Raw genomic sequence first — 21646 nt, forward strand, 5'->3', positions numbered from 1 at the left:
AGCAACAAAAGCCCGACAGCCCACTTTCAGGAGTGGCATTGGGAAGCCACACCTCCCCACAAGGCAGCGCTCTGGACCACTCATTCAGCCCCACCCAGCTGGCAAGTTTTTCTCCTGGGTGGCAGTCAGTGGAATTCAAAAGGCAGCGGCGCGCCTCACGCCAGCGTACTGCTGGCCTTTTCCCCTTTTCTTTCTGAAAATGGCCACGCTGGAAGAAAACAGCACGGGGAGAGCCACGCAAGAGCAGGCAGCAAAGAATGCAGCCCAAACGGACACTCGAGCGCATGCAAACGGGGCAGTTTGAGAAGGAGAGCCCCCTGCTGAACGAACCAGGCGTGAGTAAGTTCCTTTGGGGTGAGTGACTTGGCTTGACTGTTGCTCTGCATTTGTCTTCTCTTTCAGGTGATTTCACTGACTGTGTCCGTTGGGATTCTGAGCCTGGGACGTCTTTGAGGCATTGTTGCTTTCCTGAGCCTCGTTGGAATCAGCCTGGGGATCAGCCCTCTGTGATGTTCTTGGATTTGACAACGACTAGCAGAACCATTGCTGTAACCACGGTCCAAAGCTTCGACCTAACGCTGTGCCAAGTGGGCCAGATGAGGGGTCTCATGAGAGCTGGTCATTCACGGAATGTCTTGTTGCTGCTGCTGCTGCTAGATCTGTATCATTTGTGGATGTGAAGTTGTCAGGGGCGGCCCTGTGCTTGGAGTTGAAGTTGGTTCCGGGAGACCACTTGAAGAGGCGTGGCGACCTCGTCGTCAGCTGAAGCTGCGCTTAACAGGCAAAGGGCCTCATCAGACTGCAATCCCCATCTGAAGCAACAGCCTGGGAGACTGCCAGAAGCGGAATGGCTCCCTCCTCCGCCGTAGAAAGGAAGAAGGACCACGCAGAGGCGACCCACTCGTGTGCTTCTCCATTTTGAACGTGCTCCCAGACAGGAAGAAAGAATGGATTTCCCTTCACGTGAGCAAGGCTACCAAGTGCAATTTGCACGCACATTACGCATTAGGAACCATGCAATTTGTTGTCACTTGTTTGAAGAGATTGTCCAAAGTAAGGCCTTGTTTTGGCTTTGCAAGGTTTGCAGGGTTGGCCTTTAAGTCCCAAGGGGCTCAGAAACAAAAAAAATACCCCAACGTTGGAATAAAGGACCTCATTTCCCAAAGGTAACTAGGATTTCAGGCCTTAGACACCTGACAAGGGTGGTCGGTCCTGCCAAGAGGGCAAGGAACTGGACCCGATGCCCTCTGGAGGTCCCTTCCAGTTCTAGTGTTCCATGCTTGTAGGCTAAGGGGACCCTGACCCTCCTCCATTTTGCCTGCGCTCTCCCGTCTCGAACCCAGCTCATCGCTTCAGGAGCGCATCTGCTACGCAAACGCAGCCCGGAAGGGCTGCTGACCCACGCGAAGAGAGGACGTACTGCAAAGACTTTTCAGATGGCAGCTTAGTCCCCCGGCTGCAGCCTGCATCAAGAGCTTTCTGAGCGATCCGGGGCGGGCAGGGAGGAGGAGGTGGCTCTGTCCAGGGAGGCCACTGGCAGCTAGTCACTTCTGGCAGCAGGCAGCGCTCCACCCCTAACGTGCTCCTTCTAAACGTTCAAAGAGCGCTAGTTGAAAAGAGCCCAGAACAGGGCAAGAGATGAGAAGAGGCAGAACTAGCATGGCCAAAAAGGACTCATCCAGCAATGCTACTGCGAAGGGGAAGGCAAGAAGAAATGTCAGCTCAAGCAAGCGACACGTCTTGGGCCCTAAACACGCAGCCCAACTTGTCCCAGGCATCCCCGAAAAGCCTCTCTCCACCAGGAGAGAAAGACAAGCCGCGCCAAAGCTCGGCCCATCCTGGTCCCAAACCTTGTTGGTCCGATTTTCAGCGTCTCACACCTGGTAGGAACCCCCAGGGTAGAAAGCAATCCAGAAAGCAGAGACGGGAAAAGCGCAGCAGGAGAAGGCCGCAAAAGCAGGGGTTGGAACTAGCACCGGTGATGAAAAACAAGCAGTTTGTGGAAATTCCAACAATGCCCCTGGGGGAGCCCGAAAGATGGAGTCCAACTTCTCTGCGCTCCCCCCCAGAAAATCCCCTCCCCACCAGGAAAGACAGAAAGGCCATCTGGATGGAATCCAGGCCCCTCCTGGTCCCAGACGCAGCGAGGAACAAACCGTTTCCTTTTCCAGCGTGGCCAGCCGTTTAACGGCAGCACGAGGCCGCTGAGCTACTGTGAGGGAGAAGTGCCGTCGGTGCTGAAGACGCTCTCGACAGCGGCTCTACGGCATGGATCCAGCGATGGGTTTCCCGCGAGACCGCAGGTTAGCTGGAAAGAATCTTCTCTGACCGACTGTGGCACTCGCCAGGGCGTAGCGTGAAGCCCCGAGGGCTGCCGAGTAAAGTACCGATCCTCCAGAAAGCGGTCCCTCTTTTCAAACGGTTCCCCGGCCTGACAGGGCCCGGCATCCCCTGCTGCGGGGCACGTGCCGCCCGGGCATTTCCCAGGAAAGAGGCTCCAGCGCACGTCTCGGTAGGCAGAGGGCACCCGTGCCATTTGCAATCACTTGAAGGCTCCCGTCAGTTGCTCGTCCTGGGGCCAGTTGTGGATGTTTCGAAGAAGCTCCCGGCAATTGGGCCGCAACCCAAGGGACAAGGGCTCGGCACGCACCGAGCCGAAGGGCGGCCTCGTCGGCCTCTCCTGCTGTGGGGTTGTGGCCCAAAGCATCTTGCCATCACCTCCGTAAGAGGTCAGCCAAGGGCCTGTTTTGCTTGAGGGAGGCGGGGGTCCTCCGAATGTGCCCTGTTCCCCCGCAGCATGTGCTGCACCCAGTGGGGTGGAAAATCCCACAGCCTGTAGCAAAGAGTCTCCTGTGGATTTTCTCATTGCTGTGCCCTTCCCTCCCCGCCGGCCAATTGGGCACACCAGGGCAGCCCGCCTTTTGGGGCGGGAAGAGAAGAGAAGAGAAGAGGCACCACCTCCAAAGGACCGCTGGCCTTCACGGGAGCGCCCACGCCTGTCAGGGGTGGGATTCGAACCCACGCCTCCAGGAGAGACTGCGACCTGAACGCAGCGCCTTGGACCGCTCGGCCACCCTGACGGCCGGCTGGGCTCCTCCCTCAGCTACCTGTGGGCAGAGAGGCAGCACTCCGGCCCACTGGGAGTCAGGGCCGCTGCTGCCAACAAAAGCTCCAGCCCTGGCTGCCAAGAGGAGACGGTGGTCCCTGAAAAAGTCAGCCGCCTGCCAGGGGTGGGATTCGAACCCACGCCTCCAGGGGAGACTGCGACCTTAACGCAGCGCCTTAGACCGCTCGGCCACCCTGACGGCCAGAAGGGCCCCTCCCCTTCTTTTCTGCCCGCCGCTGGCGGTGGCAGGGGGACATGGCCCCCGCCAGCAGGTGGCCTGCTTTCCCAACCAGGCCCCGGGGGGCGGGAAAACTCCTGCCAGCAGATCAACAGGAAACCCCTGAAACCAACTGACGCAAAAGAGCAGGGAGCCTCCCTGCCCCCGAGCAACAAAAGCCCGACAGCCCACTTTCAGGAGTGGCATTGGGAAGCCACACCTCCCCACAAGGCAGCGCTCTGGACCACTCATTCAGCCCCACCCAGCTGGCAAGTTTTTCTCCTGGGTGGCAGTCAGTGGAATTCAAAAGGCAGCGGCGCGCCTCACGCCAGCGTACTGCTGGCCTTTTCCCCTTTTCTTTCTGAAAATGGCCACGCTGGAAGAAAACAGCACGGGGAGAGCCACGCAAGAGCAGGCAGCAAAGAATGCAGCCCAAACGGACACTCGAGCGCATGCAAACGGGGGAGTTTGAGAAGGAGAGCCCCCTGCTGAACGAACCAGGCGTGAGTAAGTTCCTTTGGGGTGAGTGACTTGGCTTGACTGTTGCTCTGCATTTGTCTTCTCTTTCAGGTGATTTCACTGACTGTGTCCGTTGGGATTCTGAGCCTGGGACGTCTTTGAGGCATTGTTGCTTTCCTGAGCCTCGTTGGAATCAGCCTGGGGATCAGCCCTCTGTGATGTTCTTGGATTTGACAACGACTAGCAGAACCATTGCTGTAACCACGGTCCAAAGCTTCGACCTAACGCTGTGCCAAGTGGGCCAGATGGGGGGTCTCATGAGAGCTGGTCATTCACGGAATGTCTTGTTGCTGCTGCTGCTGCTAGATCTGTATCATTTGTGGATGTGAAGTTGTCAGGGGCGGCCCTGTGCTTGGAGTTGAAGTTGGTTCCGGGAGACCACTTGAAGAGGCGTGGCGACCTCGTCGTCAGCTGAAGCTGCGCTTAACAGGCAAAGGGCCTCATCAGACTGCAATCCCCATCTGAAGCAACAGCCTGGGAGACTGCCAGAAGCGGAATGGCTCCCTCCTCCGCCGTAGAAAGGAAGAAGGACCACGCAGAGGCGACCCACTCGTGTGCTTCTCCATTTTGAACGTGCTCCCAGACAGGAAGAAAGAATGGATTTCCCTTCACGTGAGCAAGGCTACCAAGTGCAATTTGCACGCACATTACGCATTAGGAACCATGCAATTTGTTGTCACTTGTTTGAAGAGATTGTCCAAAGTAAGGCCTTGTTTTGGCTTTGCAAGGTTTGCAGGGTTGGCCTTTAAGTCCCAAGGGGCTCAGAAACAAAAAAAATACCCCAACGTTGGAATAAAGGACCTCATTTCCCAAAGGTAACTAGGATTTCAGGCCTTAGACACCTGACAAGGGTGGTCGGTCCTGCCAAGAGGGCAAGGAACTGGACCCGATGCCCTCTGGAGGTCCCTTCCAGTTCTAGTGTTCCATGCTTGTAGGCTAAGGGGACCCTGACCCTCCTCCATTTTGCCTGCGCTCTCCCGTCTCGAACCCAGCTCATCGCTTCAGGAGCGCATCTGCTACGCAAACGCAGCCCGGAAGGGCTGCTGACCCACGCGAAGAGAGGACGTACTGCAAAGACTTTTCAGATGGCAGCTTAGTCCCCCGGCTGCAGCCTGCATCAAGAGCTTTCTGAGCGATCCGGGGCGGGCAGGGAGGAGGAGGTGGCTCTGTCCAGGGAGGCCACTGGCAGCTAGTCACTTCTGGCAGCAGGCAGCGCTCCACCCCTAACGTGCTCCTTCTAAACGTTCAAAGAGCGCTAGTTGAAAAGAGCCCAGAACAGGGCAAGAGATGAGAAGAGGCAGAACTAGCATGGCCAAAAAGGACTCATCCAGCAATGCTACTGCGAAGGGGAAGGCAAGAAGAAATGTCAGCTCAAGCAAGCGACACGTCTTGGGCCCTAAACACGCAGCCCAACTTGTCCCAGGCATCCCCGAAAAGCCTCTCTCCACCAGGAGAGAAAGACAAGCCGCGCCAAAGCTCGGCCCATCCTGGTCCCAAACCTTGTTGGTCCGATTTTCAGCGTCTCACACCTGGTAGGAACCCCCAGGGTAGAAAGCAATCCAGAAAGCAGAGACGGGAAAAGCGCAGCAGGAGAAGGCCGCAAAAGCAGGGGTTGGAACTAGCACCGGTGATGAAAAACAAGCAGTTTGTGGAAATTCCAACAATGCCCCTGGGGGAGCCCGAAAGATGGAGTCCAACTTCTCTGCGCTCCCCCCCAGAAAATCCCCTCCCCACCAGGAAAGACAGAAAGGCCATCTGGATGGAATCCAGGCCCCTCCTGGTCCCAGACGCAGCGAGGAACAAACCGTTTCCTTTTCCAGCGTGGCCAGCCGTTTAACGGCAGCACGAGGCCGCTGAGCTACTGTGAGGGAGAAGTGCCGTCGGTGCTGAAGACGCTCTCGACAGCGGCTCTACGGCATGGATCCAGCGATGGGTTTCCCGCGAGACCGCAGGTTAGCTGGAAAGAATCTTCTCTGACCGACTGTGGCACTCGCCAGGGCGTAGCGTGAAGCCCCGAGGGCTGCCGAGTAAAGTACCGATCCTCCAGAAAGCGGTCCCTCTTTTCAAACGGTTCCCCGGCCTGACAGGGCCCGGCATCCCCTGCTGCGGGGCACGTGCCGCCCGGGCATTTCCCAGGAAAGAGGCTCCAGCGCACGTCTCGGTAGGCAGAGGGCACCCGTGCCATTTGCAATCACTTGAAGGCTCCCGTCAGTTGCTCGTCCTGGGGCCAGTTGTGGATGTTTCGAAGAAGCTCCCGGCAATTGGGCCGCAACCCAAGGGACAAGGGCTCGGCACGCACCGAGCCGAAGGGCGGCCTCGTCGGCCTCTCCTGCTGTGGGGTTGTGGCCCAAAGCATCTTGCCATCACCTCCGTAAGAGGTCAGCCAAGGGCCTGTTTTGCTTGAGGGAGGCGGGGGTCCTCCGAATGTGCCCTGTTCCCCCGCAGCATGTGCTGCACCCAGTGGGGTGGAAAATCCCACAGCCTGTAGCAAAGAGTCTCCTGTGGATTTTCTCATTGCTGTGCCCTTCCCTCCCCGCCGGCCAATTGGGCACACCAGGGCAGCCTGCCTTTTGGGGCGGGAAGAGAAGAGAAGAGAAGAGGCACCACCTCCAAAGGACCGCTGGCCTTCACGGGAGCGCCCACGCCTGTCAGGGGTGGGATTCGAACCCACGCCTCCAGGAGAGACTGCGACCTGAACGCAGCGCCTTGGACCGCTCGGCCACCCTGACGGCCGGCTGGGCTCCTCCCTCAGCTACCTGTGGGCAGAGAGGCAGCACTCCGGCCCACTGGGAGTCAGGGCCGCTGCTGCCAACAAAAGCTCCAGCCCTGGCTGCCAAGAGGAGACGGTGGTCCCTGAAAAAGTCAGCCACCTGCCAGGGGTGGGATTCGAACCCACGCCTCCAGGGGAGACTGCGACCTTAACGCAGCGCCTTAGACCGCTCGGCCACCCTGACGGCCAGAAGGGCCCCTCCCCTTCTTTTCTGCCCGCCGCTGGCGGTGGCAGGGGGACATGGCCCCCGCCAGCAGGTGGCCTGCTTTCCCAACCAGGCCCCGGGGGGCGGGAAAACTCCTGCCAGCAGATCAACAGGAAACCCCTGAAACCAACTGACGCAAAAGAGCAGGGAGCCTCCCTGCCCCCGAGCAACAAAAGCCCGACAGCCCACTTTCAGGAGTGGCATTGGGAAGCCACACCTCCCCACAAGGCAGCGCTCTGGACCACTCATTCAGCCCCACCCAGCTGGCAAGTTTTTCTCCTGGGTGGCAGTCAGTGGAATTCAAAAGGCAGCGGCGCGCCTCACGCCAGCGTACTGCTGGCCTTTTCCCCTTTTCTTTCTGAAAATGGCCACGCTGGAAGAAAACAGCACGGGGAGAGCCACGCAAGAGCAGGCAGCAAAGAATGCAGCCCAAACGGACACTCGAGCGCATGCAAACGGGGGAGTTTGAGAAGGAGAGCCCCCTGCTGAACGAACCAGGCGTGAGTAAGTTCCTTTGGGGTGAGTGACTTGGCTTGACTGTTGCTCTGCATTTGTCTTCTCTTTCAGGTGATTTCACTGACTGTGTCCGTTGGGATTCTGAGCCTGGGACGTCTTTGAGGCATTGTTGCTTTCCTGAGCCTCGTTGGAATCAGCCTGGGGATCAGCCCTCTGTGATGTTCTTGGATTTGACAACGACTAGCAGAACCATTGCTGTAACCACGGTCCAAAGCTTCGACCTAACGCTGTGCCAAGTGGGCCAGATGGGGGGTCTCATGAGAGCTGGTCATTCACGGAATGTCTTGTTGCTGCTGCTGCTGCTAGATCTGTATCATTTGTGGATGTGAAGTTGTCAGGGGCGGCCCTGTGCTTGGAGTTGAAGTTGGTTCCGGGAGACCACTTGAAGAGGCGTGGCGACCTCGTCGTCAGCTGAAGCTGCGCTTAACAGGCAAAGGGCCTCATCAGACTGCAATCCCCATCTGAAGCAACAGCCTGGGAGACTGCCAGAAGCGGAATGGCTCCCTCCTCCGCCGTAGAAAGGAAGAAGGACCACGCAGAGGCGACCCACTCGTGTGCTTCTCCATTTTGAACGTGCTCCCAGACAGGAAGAAAGAATGGATTTCCCTTCACGTGAGCAAGGCTACCAAGTGCAATTTGCACGCACATTACGCATTAGGAACCATGCAATTTGTTGTCACTTGTTTGAAGAGATTGTCCAAAGTAAGGCCTTGTTTTGGCTTTGCAAGGTTTGCAGGGTTGGCCTTTAAGTCCCAAGGGGCTCAGAAACAAAAAAAATACCCCAACGTTGGAATAAAGGACCTCATTTCCCAAAGGTAACTAGGATTTCAGGCCTTAGACACCTGACAAGGGTGGTCGGTCCTGCCAAGAGGGCAAGGAACTGGACCCGATGCCCTCTGGAGGTCCCTTCCAGTTCTAGTGTTCCATGCTTGTAGGCTAAGGGGACCCTGACCCTCCTCCATTTTGCCTGCGCTCTCCCGTCTCGAACCCAGCTCATCGCTTCAGGAGCGCATCTGCTACGCAAACGCAGCCCGGAAGGGCTGCTGACCCACGCGAAGAGAGGACGTACTGCAAAGACTTTTCAGATGGCAGCTTAGTCCCCCGGCTGCAGCCTGCATCAAGAGCTTTCTGAGCGATCCGGGGCGGGCAGGGAGGAGGAGGTGGCTCTGTCCAGGGAGGCCACTGGCAGCTAGTCACTTCTGGCAGCAGGCAGCGCTCCACCCCTAACGTGCTCCTTCTAAACGTTCAAAGAGCGCTAGTTGAAAAGAGCCCAGAACAGGGCAAGAGATGAGAAGAGGCAGAACTAGCATGGCCAAAAAGGACTCATCCAGCAATGCTACTGCGAAGGGGAAGGCAAGAAGAAATGTCAGCTCAAGCAAGCGACACGTCTTGGGCCCTAAACACGCAGCCCAACTTGTCCCAGGCATCCCCGAAAAGCCTCTCTCCACCAGGAGAGAAAGACAAGCCGCGCCAAAGCTCGGCCCATCCTGGTCCCAAACCTTGTTGGTCCGATTTTCAGCGTCTCACACCTGGTAGGAACCCCCAGGGTAGAAAGCAATCCAGAAAGCAGAGACGGGAAAAGCGCAGCAGGAGAAGGCCGCAAAAGCAGGGGTTGGAACTAGCACCGGTGATGAAAAACAAGCAGTTTGTGGAAATTCCAACAATGCCCCTGGGGGAGCCCGAAAGATGGAGTCCAACTTCTCTGCGCTCCCCCCCAGAAAATCCCCTCCCCACCAGGAAAGACAGAAAGGCCATCTGGATGGAATCCAGGCCCCTCCTGGTCCCAGACGCAGCGAGGAACAAACCGTTTCCTTTTCCAGCGTGGCCAGCCGTTTAACGGCAGCACGAGGCCGCTGAGCTACTGTGAGGGAGAAGTGCCGTCGGTGCTGAAGATGCTCTCGACAGCGGCTCTACGGCATGGATCCAGCGATGGGTTTCCCGCGAGACCGCAGGTTAGCTGGAAAGAATCTTCTCTGACCGACTGTGGCACTCGCCAGGGCGTAGCGTGAAGCCCCGAGGGCTGCCGAGTAAAGTACCGATCCTCCAGAAAGCGGTCCCTCTTTTCAAACGGTTCCCCGGCCTGACAGGGCCCGGCATCCCCTGCTGCGGGGCACGTGCCGCCCGGGCATTTCCCAGGAAAGAGGCTCCAGCGCACGTCTCGGTAGGCAGAGGGCACCCGTGCCATTTGCAATCACTTGAAGGCTCCCGTCAGTTGCTCGTCCTGGGGCCAGTTGTGGATGTTTCGAAGAAGCTCCCGGCAATTGGGCCGCAACCCAAGGGACAAGGGCTCGGCACGCACCGAGCCGAAGGGCGGCCTCGTCGGCCTCTCCTGCTGTGGGGTTGTGGCCCAAAGCATCTTGCCATCACCTCCGTAAGAGGTCAGCCAAGGGCCTGTTTTGCTTGAGGGAGGCGGGGGTCCTCCGAATGTGCCCTGTTCCCCCGCAGCATGTGCTGCACCCAGTGGGGTGGAAAATCCCACAGCCTGTAGCAAAGAGTCTCCTGTGGATTTTCTCATTGCTGTGCCCTTCCCTCCCCGCCGGCCAATTGGGCACACCAGGGCAGCCCGCCTTTTGGGGCGGGAAGAGAAGAGAAGAGAAGAGGCACCACCTCCAAAGGACCGCTGGCCTTCACGGGAGCGCCCACGCCTGTCAGGGGTGGGATTCGAACCCACGCCTCCAGGAGAGACTGCGACCTGAACGCAGCGCCTTGGACCGCTCGGCCACCCTGACGGCCGGCTGGGCTCCTCCCTCAGCTACCTGTGGGCAGAGAGGCAGCACTCCGGCCCACTGGGAGTCAGGGCCGCTGCTGCCAACAAAAGCTCCAGCCCTGGCTGCCAAGAGGAGACGGTGGTCCCTGAAAAAGTCAGCCGCCTGCCAGGGGTGGGATTCGAACCCACGCCTCCAGGGGAGACTGCGACCTTAACGCAGCGCCTTAGACCGCTCGGCCACCCTGACGGCCAGAAGGGCCCCTCCCCTTCTTTTCTGCCCGCCGCTGGCGGTGGCAGGGGGACATGGCCCCCGCCAGCAGGTGGCCTGCTTTCCCAACCAGGCCCCGGGGGGCGGGAAAACTCCTGCCAGCAGATCAACAGGAAACCCCTGAAACCAACTGACGCAAAAGAGCAGGGAGCCTCCCTGCCCCCGAGCAACAAAAGCCCGACAGCCCACTTTCAGGAGTGGCATTGGGAAGCCACACCTCCCCACAAGGCAGCGCTCTGGACCACTCATTCAGCCCCACCCAGCTGGCAAGTTTTTCTCCTGGGTGGCAGTCAGTGGAATTCAAAAGGCAGCGGCGCGCCTCACGCCAGCGTACTGCTGGCCTTTTCCCCTTTTCTTTCTGAAAATGGCCACGCTGGAAGAAAACAGCACGGGGAGAGCCACGCAAGAGCAGGCAGCAAAGAATGCAGCCCAAACGGACACTCGAGCGCATGCAAACGGGGCAGTTTGAGAAGGAGAGCCCCCTGCTGAACGAACCAGGCGTGAGTAAGTTCCTTTGGGGTGAGTGACTTGGCTTGACTGTTGCTCTGCATTTGTCTTCTCTTTCAGGTGATTTCACTGACTGTGTCCGTTGGGATTCTGAGCCTGGGACGTCTTTGAGGCATTGTTGCTTTCCTGAGCCTCGTTGGAATCAGCCTGGGGATCAGCCCTCTGTGATGTTCTTGGATTTGACAACGACTAGCAGAACCATTGCTGTAACCACGGTCCAAAGCTTCGACCTAACGCTGTGCCAAGTGGGCCAGATGAGGGGTCTCATGAGAGCTGGTCATTCACGGAATGTCTTGTTGCTGCTGCTGCTGCTAGATCTGTATCATTTGTGGATGTGAAGTTGTCAGGGGCGGCCCTGTGCTTGGAGTTGAAGTTGGTTCCGGGAGACCACTTGAAGAGGCGTGGCGACCTCGTCGTCAGCTGAAGCTGCGCTTAACAGGCAAAGGGCCTCATCAGACTGCAATCCCCATCTGAAGCAACAGCCTGGGAGACTGCCAGAAGCGGAATGGCTCCCTCCTCCGCCGTAGAAAGGAAGAAGGACCACGCAGAGGCGACCCACTCGTGTGCTTCTCCATTTTGAACGTGCTCCCAGACAGGAAGAAAGAATGGATTTCCCTTCACGTGAGCAAGGCTACCAAGTGCAATTTGCACGCACATTACGCATTAGGAACCATGCAATTTGTTGTCACTTGTTTGAAGAGATTGTCCAAAGTAAGGCCTTGTTTTGGCTTTGCAAGGTTTGCAGGGTTGGCCTTTAAGTCCCAAGGGGCTCAGAAACAAAAAAAATACCCCAACGTTGGAATAAAGGACCTCATTTCCCAAAGGTAACTAGGATTTCAGGCCTTAGACACCTGACAAGGGTGGTCGGTCCTGCCAAGAGGGCAAGGAACTGGACCCGATGCCCTCTGGAGGTCCCTTCCAGTTCTAGTGTTCCATGCTTGTAGGCTAAGGGGACCCTGACCCTCCTCCATTTTGCCTGCGCTCTCCCGTCTCGAACCCAGCTCATCGCTTCAGGAGCGCATCTGCTACGCAAACGCAGCCCGGAAGGGCTGCTGACCCACGCGAAGAGAGGACGTACTGCAAAGACTTTTCAGATGGCAGCTTAGTCCCCCGGCTGCAGCCTGCATCAAGAGCTTTCTGAGCGATCCGGGGCGGGCAGGGAGGAGGAGGTGGCTCTGTCCAGGGAGGCCACTGGCAGCTAGTCACTTCTGGCAGCAGGCAGCGCTCCACCCCTAACGTGCTCCTTCTAAACGTTCAAAGAGCGCTAGTTGAAAAGAGCCCAGAACAGGGCAAGAGATGAGAAGAGGCAGAACTAGCATGGCCAAAAAGGACTCATCCAGCAATGCTACTGCGAAGGGGAAGGCAAGAAGAAATGTCAGCTCAAGCAAGCGACACGTCTTGGGCCCTAAACACGCAGCCCAACTTGTCCCAGGCATCCCCGAAAAGCCTCTCTCCACCAGGAGAGAAAGACAAGCCGCGCCAAAGCTCGGCCCATCCTGGTCCCAAACCTTGTTGGTCCGATTTTCAGCGTCTCACACCTGGTAGGAACCCCCAGGGTAGAAAGCAATCCAGAAAGCAGAGACGGGAAAAGCGCAGCAGGAGAAGGCCGCAAAAGCAGGGGTTGGAACTAGCACCGGTGATGAAAAACAAGCAGTTTGTGGAAATTCCAACAATGCCCCTGGGGGAGCCCGAAAGATGGAGTCCAACTTCTCTGCGCTCCCCCCCAGAAAATCCCCTCCCCACCAGGAAAGACAGAAAGGCCATCTGGATGGAATCCAGGCCCCTCCTGGTCCCAGACGCAGCGAGGAACAAACCGTTTCCTTTTCCAGCGTGGCCAGCCGTTTAACGGCAGCACGAGGCCGCTGAGCTACTGTGAGGGAGAAGTGCCGTCGGTGCTGAAGACGCTCTCGACAGCGGCTCTACGGCATGGATCCAGCGATGGGTTTCCCGCGAGACCGCAGGTTAGCTGGAAAGAATCTTCTCTGACCGACTGTGGCACTCGCCAGGGCGTAGCGTGAAGCCCCGAGGGCTGCCGAGTAAAGTACCGATCCTCCAGAAAGCGGTCCCTCTTTTCAAACGGTTCCCCGGCCTGACAGGGCCCGGCATCCCCTGCTGCGGGGCACGTGCCGCCCGGGCATTTCCCAGGAAAGAGGCTCCAGCGCACGTCTCGGTAGGCAGAGGGCACCCGTGCCATTTGCAATCACTTGAAGGCTCCCGTCAGTTGCTCGTCCTGGGGCCAGTTGTGGATGTTTCGAAGAAGCTCCCGGCAATTGGGCCGCAACCCAAGGGACAAGGGCTCGGCACGCACCGAGCCGAAGGGCGGCCTCGTCGGCCTCTCCTGCTGTGGGGTTGTGGCCCAAAGCATCTTGCCATCACCTCCGTAAGAGGTCAGCCAAGGGCCTGTTTTGCTTGAGGGAGGCGGGGGTCCTCCGAATGTGCCCTGTTCCCCCGCAGCATGTGCTGCACCCAGTGGGGTGGAAAATCCCACAGCCTGTAGCAAAGAGTCTCCTGTGGATTTTCTCATTGCTGTGCCCTTCCCTCCCCGCCGGCCAATTGGGCACACCAGGGCAGCCCGCCTTTTGGGGCGGGAAGAGAAGAGAAGAGAAGAGGCACCACCTCCAAAGGACCGCTGGCCTTCACGGGAGCGCCCACGCCTGTCAGGGGTGGGATTCGAACCCACGCCTCCAGGAGAGACTGCGACCTGAACGCAGCGCCTTGGACCGCTCGGCCACCCTGACGGCCGGCTGGGCTCCTCCCTCAGCTACCTGTGGGCAGAGAGGCAGCACTCCGGCCCACTGGGAGTCAGGGCCGCTGCTGCCAACAAAAGCTCCAGCCCTGGCTGCCAAGAGGAGACGGTGGTCCCTGAAAAAGTCAGCCGCCTGCCAGGGGTGGGATTCGAACCCACGCCTCCAGGGGAGACTGCGACCTTAACGCAGCGCCTTAGACCGCTCGGCCACCCTGACGGCCAGAAGGGCCCCTCCCCTTCTTTTCTGCCCGCCGCTGGCGGTGGCAGGGGGACATGGCCCCCGCCAGCAGGTGGCCTGCTTTCCCAACCAGGCCCCGGGGGGCGGGAAAACTCCTGCCAGCAGATCAACAGGAAACCCCTGAAACCAACTGACGCAAAAGAGCAGGGAGCCTCCCTGCCCCCGAGCAACAAAAGCCCGACAGCCCACTTTCAGGAGTGGCATTGGGAAGCCACACCTCCCCACAAGGCAGCGCTCTGGACCACTCATTCAGCCCCACCCAGCTGGCAAGTTTTTCTCCTGGGTGGCAGTCAGTGGAATTCAAAAGGCAGCGGCGCGCCTCACGCCAGCGTACTGCTGGCCTTTTCCCCTTTTCTTTCTGAAAATGGCCACGCTGGAAGAAAACAGCACGGGGAGAGCCACGCAAGAGCAGGCAGCAAAGAATGCAGCCCAAACGGACACTCGAGCGCATGCAAACGGGGCAGTTTGAGAAGGAGAGCCCCCTGCTGAACGAACCAGGCGTGAGTAAGTTCCTTTGGGGTGAGTGACTTGGCTTGACTGTTGCTCTGCATTTGTCTTCTCTTTCAGGTGATTTCACTGACTGTGTCCGTTGGGATTCTGAGCCTGGGACGTCTTTGAGGCATTGTTGCTTTCCTGAGCCTCGTTGGAATCAGCCTGGGGATCAGCCCTCTGTGATGTTCTTGGATTTGACAACGACTAGCAGAACCATTGCTGTAACCACGGTCCAAAGCTTCGACCTAACGCTGTGCCAAGTGGGCCAGATGAGGGGTCTCATGAGAGCTGGTCATTCACGGAATGTCTTGTTGCTGCTGCTGCTGCTAGATCTGTATCATTTGTGGATGTGAAGTTGTCAGGGGCGGCCCTGTGCTTGGAGTTGAAGTTGGTTCCGGGAGACCACTTGAAGAGGCGTGGCGACCTCGTCGTCAGCTGAAGCTGCGCTTAACAGGCAAAGGGCCTCATCAGACTGCAATCCCCATCTGAAGCAACAGCCTGGGAGACTGCCAGAAGCGGAATGGCTCCCTCCTCCGCCGTAGAAAGGAAGAAGGACCACGCAGAGGCGACCCACTCGTGTGCTTCTCCATTTTGAACGTGCTCCCAGACAGGAAGAAAGAATGGATTTCCCTTCACGTGAGCAAGGCTACCAAGTGCAATTTGCACGCACATTACGCATTAGGAACCATGCAATTTGTTGTCACTTGTTTGAAGAGATTGTCCAAAGTAAGGCCTTGTTTTGGCTTTGCAAGGTTTGCAGGGTTGGCCTTTAAGTCCCAAGGGGCTCAGAAACAAAAAAAATACCCCAACGTTGGAATAAAGGACCTCATTTCCCAAAGGTAACTAGGATTTCAGGCCTTAGACACCTGACAAGGGTGGTCGGTCCTGCCAAGAGGGCAAGGAACTGGACCCGATGCCCTCTGGAGGTCCCTTCCAGTTCTAGTGTTCCATGCTTGTAGGCTAAGGGGACCCTGACCCTCCTCCATTTTGCCTGCGCTCTCCCGTCTCGAACCCAGCTCATCGCTTCAGGAGCGCATCTGCTACGCAAACGCAGCCCGGAAGGGCTGCTGACCCACGCGAAGAGAGGACGTACTGCAAAGACTTTTCAGATGGCAGCTTAGTCCCCCGGCTGCAGCCTGCATCAAGAGCTTTCTGAGCGATCCGGGGCGGGCAGGGAGGAGGAGGTGGCTCTGTCCAGGGAGGCCACTGGCAGCTAGTCACTTCTGGCAGCAGGCAGCGCTCCACCCCTAACGTGCTCCTTCTAAACGTTCAAAGAGCGCTAGTTGAAAAGAGCCCAGAACAGGGCAAGAGATGAGAAGAGGCAGAACTAGCATGGCCAAAAAGGACTCATCCAGCAATGCTACTGCGAAGGGGAAGGCAAGAAGAAATGTCAGCTCAAGCAAGCGACACGTCTTGGGCCCTAAACACGCAGCCCAACTTGTCCCAGGCATCCCCGAAAAGCCTCTCTCCACCAGGAGAGAAAGACAAGCCGCGCCAAAGCTCGGCCCATCCTGGTCCCAAACCTTGTTGGTCCGATTTTCAGCGTCTCACACCTGGTAGGAACCCCCAGGGTAGAAAGCAATCCAGAAAGCAGAGACGGGAAAAGCGCAGCAGGAGAAGGCCGCAAAAGCAGGGGTTGGAACTAGCACCGGTGATGAAAAACAAGCAGTTTGTGGAAATTCCAACAATGCCCCTGGGGGAGCCCGAAAGATGGAGTCCAACTTCTCTGCGCTCCCCCCCAGAAAATCCCCTCCCCACCAGGAAAGACAGAAAGGCCATCTGGATGGAATCCAGGCCCCTCCTGGTCCCAGACGCAGCGAGGAACAAACCGTTTCCTTTTCCAGCGTGGCCAGCCGTTTAACGGCAGCACGAGGCCGCTGAGCTACTGTGAGGGAGAAGTGCCGTCGGTGCTGAAGACGCTCTCGACAGCGGCTCTACGGCATGGATCCAGCGATGGGTTTCCCGCGAGACCGCAGGTTAGCTGGAAAGAATCTTCTCTGACCGACTGTGGCACTCGCCAGGGCGTAGCGTGAAGCCCCGAGGGCTGCCGAGTAAAGTACCGATCCTCCAGAAAGCGGTCCCTCTTTTCAAACGGTTCCCCGGCCTGACAGGGCCCGGCATCCCCTGCTGCGGGGCACGTGCCGCCCGGGCATTTCCCAGGAAAGAGGCTCCAGCGCACGTCTCGGTAGGCAGAGGGCACCCGTGCCATTTGCAATCACTTGAAGGCTCCCGTCAGTTGCTCGTCCTGGGGCCAGTTGTGGATGTTTCGAAGAAGCTCCCGGCAATTGGGCCGCAACCCAAGGGACAAGGGCTCGGCACGCACCGAGCCGAAGGGCGGCCTCGTCGGCCTCTCCTGCTGTGGGGTTGTGGCCCAAAGCATCTTGCCATCACCTCCGTAAGAGGTCAGCCAAGGGCCTGTTTTGCTTGAGGGAGGCGGGGGTCCTCCGAATGTGCCCTGTTCCCCCGCAGCATGTGCTGCACCCAGTGGGGTGGAAAATCCCACAGCCTGTAGCAAAGAGTCTCCTGTGGATTTTCTCATTGCTGTGCCCTTCCCTCCCCGCCGGCCAATTGGGCACACCAGGGCAGCCCGCCTTTTGGGGCGGGAAGAGAAGAGAAGAGAAGAGGCACCACCTCCAAAGGACCGCTGGCCTTCACGGGAGCGCCCACGCCTGTCAGGGGTGGGATTCGAACCCACGCCTCCAGGAGAGACTGCGACCTGAACGCAGCGCCTTGGACCGCTCGGCCACCCTGACGGCCGGCTGGGCTCCTCCCTCAGCTACCTGTGGGCAGAGAGGCAGCACTCCGGCCCACTGGGAGTCAGGGCCGCTGCTGCCAACAAAAGCTCCAGCCCTGGCTGCCAAGAGGAGACGGTGGTCCCTGAAAAAGTCAGCCGCCTGCCAGGGGTGGGATTCGAACCCACGCCTCCAGGGGAGACTGCGACCTTAACGCAGCGCCTTAGACCGCTCGGCCACCCTGACGGCCAGAAGGGCCCCTCCCCTTCTTTTCTGCCCGCCGCTGGCGGTGGCAGGGGGACATGGCCCCCGCCAGCAGGTGGCCTGCTTTCCCAACCAGGCCCCGGGGGGCGGGAAAACTCCTGCCAGCAGATCAACAGGAAACCCCTGAAACCAACTGACGCAAAAGAGCAGGGAGCCTCCCTGCCCCCGAGCAACAAAAGCCCGACAGCCCACTTTCAGGAGTGGCATTGGGAAGCCACACCTCCCCACAAGGCAGCGCTCTGGACCACTCATTCAGCCCCACCCAGCTGGCAAGTTTTTCTCCTGGGTGGCAGTCAGTGGAATTCAAAAGGCAGCGGCGCGCCTCACGCCAGCGTACTGCTGGCCTTTTCCCCTTTTCTTTCTGAAAATGGCCACGCTGGAAGAAAACAGCACGGGGAGAGCCACGCAAGAGCAGGCAGCAAAGAATGCAGCCCAAACGGACACTCGAGCGCATGCAAACGGGGGAGTTTGAGAAGGAGAGCCCCCTGCTGAACGAACCAGGCGTGAGTAAGTTCCTTTGGGGTGAGTGACTTGGCTTGACTGTTGCTCTGCATTTGTCTTCTCTTTCAGGTGATTTCACTGACTGTGTCCGTTGGGATTCTGAGCCTGGGACGTCTTTGAGGCATTGTTGCTTTCCTGAGCCTCGTTGGAATCAGCCTGGGGATCAGCCCTCTGTGATGTTCTTGGATTTGACAACGACTAGCAGAACCATTGCTGTAACCACGGTCCAAAGCTTCGACCTAACGCTGTGCCAAGTGGGCCAGATGGGGGGTCTCATGAGAGCTGGTCATTCACGGAATGTCTTGTTGCTGCTGCTGCTGCTAGATCTGTATCATTTGTGGATGTGAAGTTGTCAGGGGCGGCCCTGTGCTTGGAGTTGAAGTTGGTTCCGGGAGACCACTTGAAGAGGCGTGGCGACCTCGTCGTCAGCTGAAGCTGCGCTTAACAGGCAAAGGGCCTCATCAGACTGCAATCCCCATCTGAAGCAACAGCCTGGGAGACTGCCAGAAGCGGAATGGCTCCCTCCTCCGCCGTAGAAAGGAAGAAGGACCACGCAGAGGCGACCCACTCGTGTGCTTCTCCATTTTGAACGTGCTCCCAGACAGGAAGAAAGAATGGATTTCCCTTCACGTGAGCAAGGCTACCAAGTGCAATTTGCACGCACATTACGCATTAGGAACCATGCAATTTGTTGTCACTTGTTTGAAGAGATTGTCCAAAGTAAGGCCTTGTTTTGGCTTTGCAAGGTTTGCAGGGTTGGCCTTTAAGTCCCAAGGGGCTCAGAAACAAAAAAAATACCCCAACGTTGGAATAAAGGACCTCATTTCCCAAAGGTAACTAGGATTTCAGGCCTTAGACACCTGACAAGGGTGGTCGGTCCTGCCAAGAGGGCAAGGAACTGGACCCGATGCCCTCTGGAGGTCCCTTCCAGTTCTAGTGTTCCATGCTTGTAGGCTAAGGGGACCCTGACCCTCCTCCATTTTGCCTGCGCTCTCCCGTCTCGAACCCAGCTCATCGCTTCAGGAGCGCATCTGCTACGCAAACGCAGCCCGGAAGGGCTGCTGACCCACGCGAAGAGAGGACGTACTGCAAAGACTTTTCAGATGGCAGCTTAGTCCCCCGGCTGCAGCCTGCATCAAGAGCTTTCTGAGCGATCCGGGGCGGGCAGGGAGGAGGAGGTGGCTCTGTCCAGGGAGGCCACTGGCAGCTAGTCACTTCTGGCAGCAGGCAGCGCTCCACCCCTAACGTGCTCCTTCTAAACGTTCAAAGAGCGCTAGTTGAAAAGAGCCCAGAACAGGGCAAGAGATGAGAAGAGGCAGAACTAGCATGGCCAAAAAGGACTCATCCAGCAATGCTACTGCGAAGGGGAAGGCAAGAAGAAATGTCAGCTCAAGCAAGCGACACGTCTTGGGCCCTAAACACGCAGCCCAACTTGTCCCAGGCATCCCCGAAAAGCCTCTCTCCACCAGGAGAGAAAGACAAGCCGCGCCAAAGCTCGGCCCATCCTGGTCCCAAACCTTGTTGGTCCGATTTTCAGCGTCTCACACCTGGTAGGAACCCCCAGGGTAGAAAGCAATCCAGAAAGCAGAGACGGGAAAAGCGCAGCAGGAGAAGGCCGCAAAAGCAGGGGTTGGAACTAGCACCGGTGATGAAAAACAAGCAGTTTGTGGAAATTCCAACAATGCCCCTGGGGGAGCCCGAAAGATGGAGTCCAACTTCTCTGCGCTCCCCCCCAGAAAATCCCCTCCCCACCAGGAAAGACAGAAAGGCCATCTGGATGGAATCCAGGCCCCTCCTGGTCCCAGACGCAGCGAGGAACAAACCGTTTCCTTTTCCAGCGTGGCCAGCCGTTTAACGGCAGCACGAGGCCGCTGAGCTACTGTGAGGGAGAAGTGCCGTCGGTGCTGAAGACGCTCTCGACAGCGGCTCTACGGCATGGATCCAGCGATGGGTTTCCCGCGAGACCGCAGGTTAGCTGGAAAGAATCTTCTCTGACCGACTGTGGCACTCGCCAGGGCGTAGCGTGAAGCCCCGAGGGCTGCCGAGTAAAGTACCGATCCTCCAGAAAGCGGTCCCTCTTTTCAAACGGTTCCCCGGCCTGACAGGGCCCGGCATCCCCTGCTGCGGGGCACGTGCCGCCCGGGCATTTCCCAGGAAAGAGGCTCCAGCGCACGTCTCGGTAGGCAGAGGGCACCCGTGCCATTTGCAATCACTTGAAGGCTCCCGTCAGTTGCTCGTCCTGGGGCCAGTTGTGGATGTTTCGAAGAAGCTCCCGGCAATTGGGCCGCAACCCAAGGGACAAGGGCTCGGCACGCACCGAGCCGAAGGGCGGCCTCGTCGGCCTCTCCTGCTGTGGGGTTGTGGCCCAAAGCATCTTGCCATCACCTCCGTAAGAGGTCAGCCAAGGGCCTGTTTTGCTTGAGGGAGGCGGGGGTCCTCCGAATGTGCCCTGTTCCCCCGCAGCATGTGCTGCACCCAGTGGGGTGGAAAATCCCACAGCCTGTAGCAAAGAGTCTCCTGTGGATTTTCTCATTGCTGTGCCCTTCCCTCCCCGCCGGCCAATTGGGCACACCAGGGCAGCCCGCCTTTTGGGGCGGGAAGAGAAGAGAAGAGAAGAGGCACCACCTCCAAAGGACCGCTGGCCTTCACGGGAGCGCCCACGCCTGTCAGGGGTGGGATTCGAACCCACGCCTCCAGGAGAGACTGCGACCTGAACGCAGCGCCTTGGACCGCTCGGCCACCCTGACGGCCGGCTGGGCTCCTCCCTCAGCTACCTGTGGGCAGAGAGGCAGCACTCCGGCCCACTGGGAGTCAGGGCCGCTGCTGCCAACAAAAGCTCCAGCCCTGGCTGCCAAGAGGAGACGGTGGTCCCTGAAAAAGTCAGCCGCCTGCCAGGGGTGGGATTCGAACCCACGCCTCCAGGGGAGACTGCGACCTTAACGCAGCGCCTTAGACCGCTCGGCCACCCTGACGGCCAGAAGGGCCCCTCCCCTTCTTTTCTGCCCGCCGCTGGCGGTGGCAGGGGGACATGGCCCCCGCCAGCAGGTGGCCTGCTTTCCCAACCAGGCCCCGGGGGGCGGGAAAACTCCTGCCAGCAGATCAACAGGAAACCCCTGAAACCAACTGACGCAAAAGAGCAGGGAGCCTCCCTGCCCCCGAGCAACAAAAGCCCGACAGCCCACTTTCAGGAGTGGCATTGGGAAGCCACACCTCCCCACAAGGCAGCGCTCTGGACCACTCATTCAGCCCCACCCAGCTGGCAAGTTTTTCTCCTGGGTGGCAGTCAGTGGAATTCAAAAGGCAGCGGCGCGCCTCACGCCAGCGTACTGCTGGCCTTTTCCCCTTTTCTTTCTGAAAATGGCCACGCTGGAAGAAAACAGCACGGGGAGAGCCACGCAAGAGCAGGCAGCAAAGAATGCAGCCCAAACGGACACTCGAGCGCATGCAAACGGGGGAGTTTGAGAAGGAGAGCCCCCTGCTGAACGAACCAGGCGTGAGTAAGTTCCTTTGGGGTGAGTGACTTGGCTTGACTGTTGCTCTGCATTTGTCTTCTCTTTCAGGTGATTTCACTGACTGTGTCCGTTGGGATTCTGAGCCTGGGACGTCTTTGAGGCATTGTTGCTTTCCTGAGCCTCGTTGGAATCAGCCTGGGGATCAGCCCTCTGTGATGTTCTTGGATTTGACAACGACTAGCAGAACCATTGCTGTAACCACGGTCCAAAGCTTCGACCTAACGCTGTGCCAAGTGGGCCAGATGGGGGGTCTCATGAGAGCTGGTCATTCACGGAATGTCTTGTTGCTGCTGCTGCTGCTAGATCTGTATCATTTGTGGATGTGAAGTTGTCAGGGGCGGCCCTG

General features: G+C 58.4%; 12 non-coding genes across 12 annotated transcripts; all 12 read right to left on the bottom strand.

Moving 5' to 3' along the window:
- Positions 1 to 2997: 2997 nt before the first annotated feature.
- Positions 2998 to 3080, bottom strand: TRNAL-CAG (transfer RNA leucine (anticodon CAG)). The gene has a single exon. It is a non-coding gene; the product is annotated as a tRNA-Leu (tRNA).
- A 142-nt stretch (positions 3081 to 3222) lies between these two features.
- Positions 3223 to 3305, bottom strand: TRNAL-AAG (transfer RNA leucine (anticodon AAG)). Its single transcript has one exon. It is a non-coding gene; the product is annotated as a tRNA-Leu (tRNA).
- Positions 3306 to 6488: 3183 nt separating this feature from the next.
- TRNAL-CAG (transfer RNA leucine (anticodon CAG)) lies at positions 6489 to 6571 on the bottom strand. Its single transcript has one exon. It is a non-coding gene; the product is annotated as a tRNA-Leu (tRNA).
- Positions 6572 to 6713: 142 nt separating this feature from the next.
- On the bottom strand, positions 6714 to 6796 carry TRNAL-AAG (transfer RNA leucine (anticodon AAG)). The gene has a single exon. It is a non-coding gene; the product is annotated as a tRNA-Leu (tRNA).
- A 3183-nt stretch (positions 6797 to 9979) lies between these two features.
- On the bottom strand, positions 9980 to 10062 carry TRNAL-CAG (transfer RNA leucine (anticodon CAG)). Its single transcript has one exon. It is a non-coding gene; the product is annotated as a tRNA-Leu (tRNA).
- Positions 10063 to 10204: 142 nt separating this feature from the next.
- TRNAL-AAG (transfer RNA leucine (anticodon AAG)) lies at positions 10205 to 10287 on the bottom strand. Its single transcript has one exon. It is a non-coding gene; the product is annotated as a tRNA-Leu (tRNA).
- A 3183-nt stretch (positions 10288 to 13470) lies between these two features.
- TRNAL-CAG (transfer RNA leucine (anticodon CAG)) lies at positions 13471 to 13553 on the bottom strand. Its single transcript has one exon. It is a non-coding gene; the product is annotated as a tRNA-Leu (tRNA).
- A 142-nt stretch (positions 13554 to 13695) lies between these two features.
- TRNAL-AAG (transfer RNA leucine (anticodon AAG)) lies at positions 13696 to 13778 on the bottom strand. The gene has a single exon. It is a non-coding gene; the product is annotated as a tRNA-Leu (tRNA).
- Positions 13779 to 16961: 3183 nt separating this feature from the next.
- Positions 16962 to 17044, bottom strand: TRNAL-CAG (transfer RNA leucine (anticodon CAG)). Its single transcript has one exon. It is a non-coding gene; the product is annotated as a tRNA-Leu (tRNA).
- A 142-nt stretch (positions 17045 to 17186) lies between these two features.
- TRNAL-AAG (transfer RNA leucine (anticodon AAG)) lies at positions 17187 to 17269 on the bottom strand. The gene has a single exon. It is a non-coding gene; the product is annotated as a tRNA-Leu (tRNA).
- A 3183-nt stretch (positions 17270 to 20452) lies between these two features.
- TRNAL-CAG (transfer RNA leucine (anticodon CAG)) lies at positions 20453 to 20535 on the bottom strand. The gene has a single exon. It is a non-coding gene; the product is annotated as a tRNA-Leu (tRNA).
- A 142-nt stretch (positions 20536 to 20677) lies between these two features.
- Positions 20678 to 20760, bottom strand: TRNAL-AAG (transfer RNA leucine (anticodon AAG)). The gene has a single exon. It is a non-coding gene; the product is annotated as a tRNA-Leu (tRNA).
- Positions 20761 to 21646: the final 886 nt, after the last annotated feature.

This window comes from Carettochelys insculpta, chromosome 2 (assembly GCF_033958435.1).
Source record: "Carettochelys insculpta isolate YL-2023 chromosome 2, ASM3395843v1, whole genome shotgun sequence".
Lineage (NCBI taxonomy): Eukaryota > Metazoa > Chordata > Testudines > Carettochelyidae > Carettochelys > Carettochelys insculpta.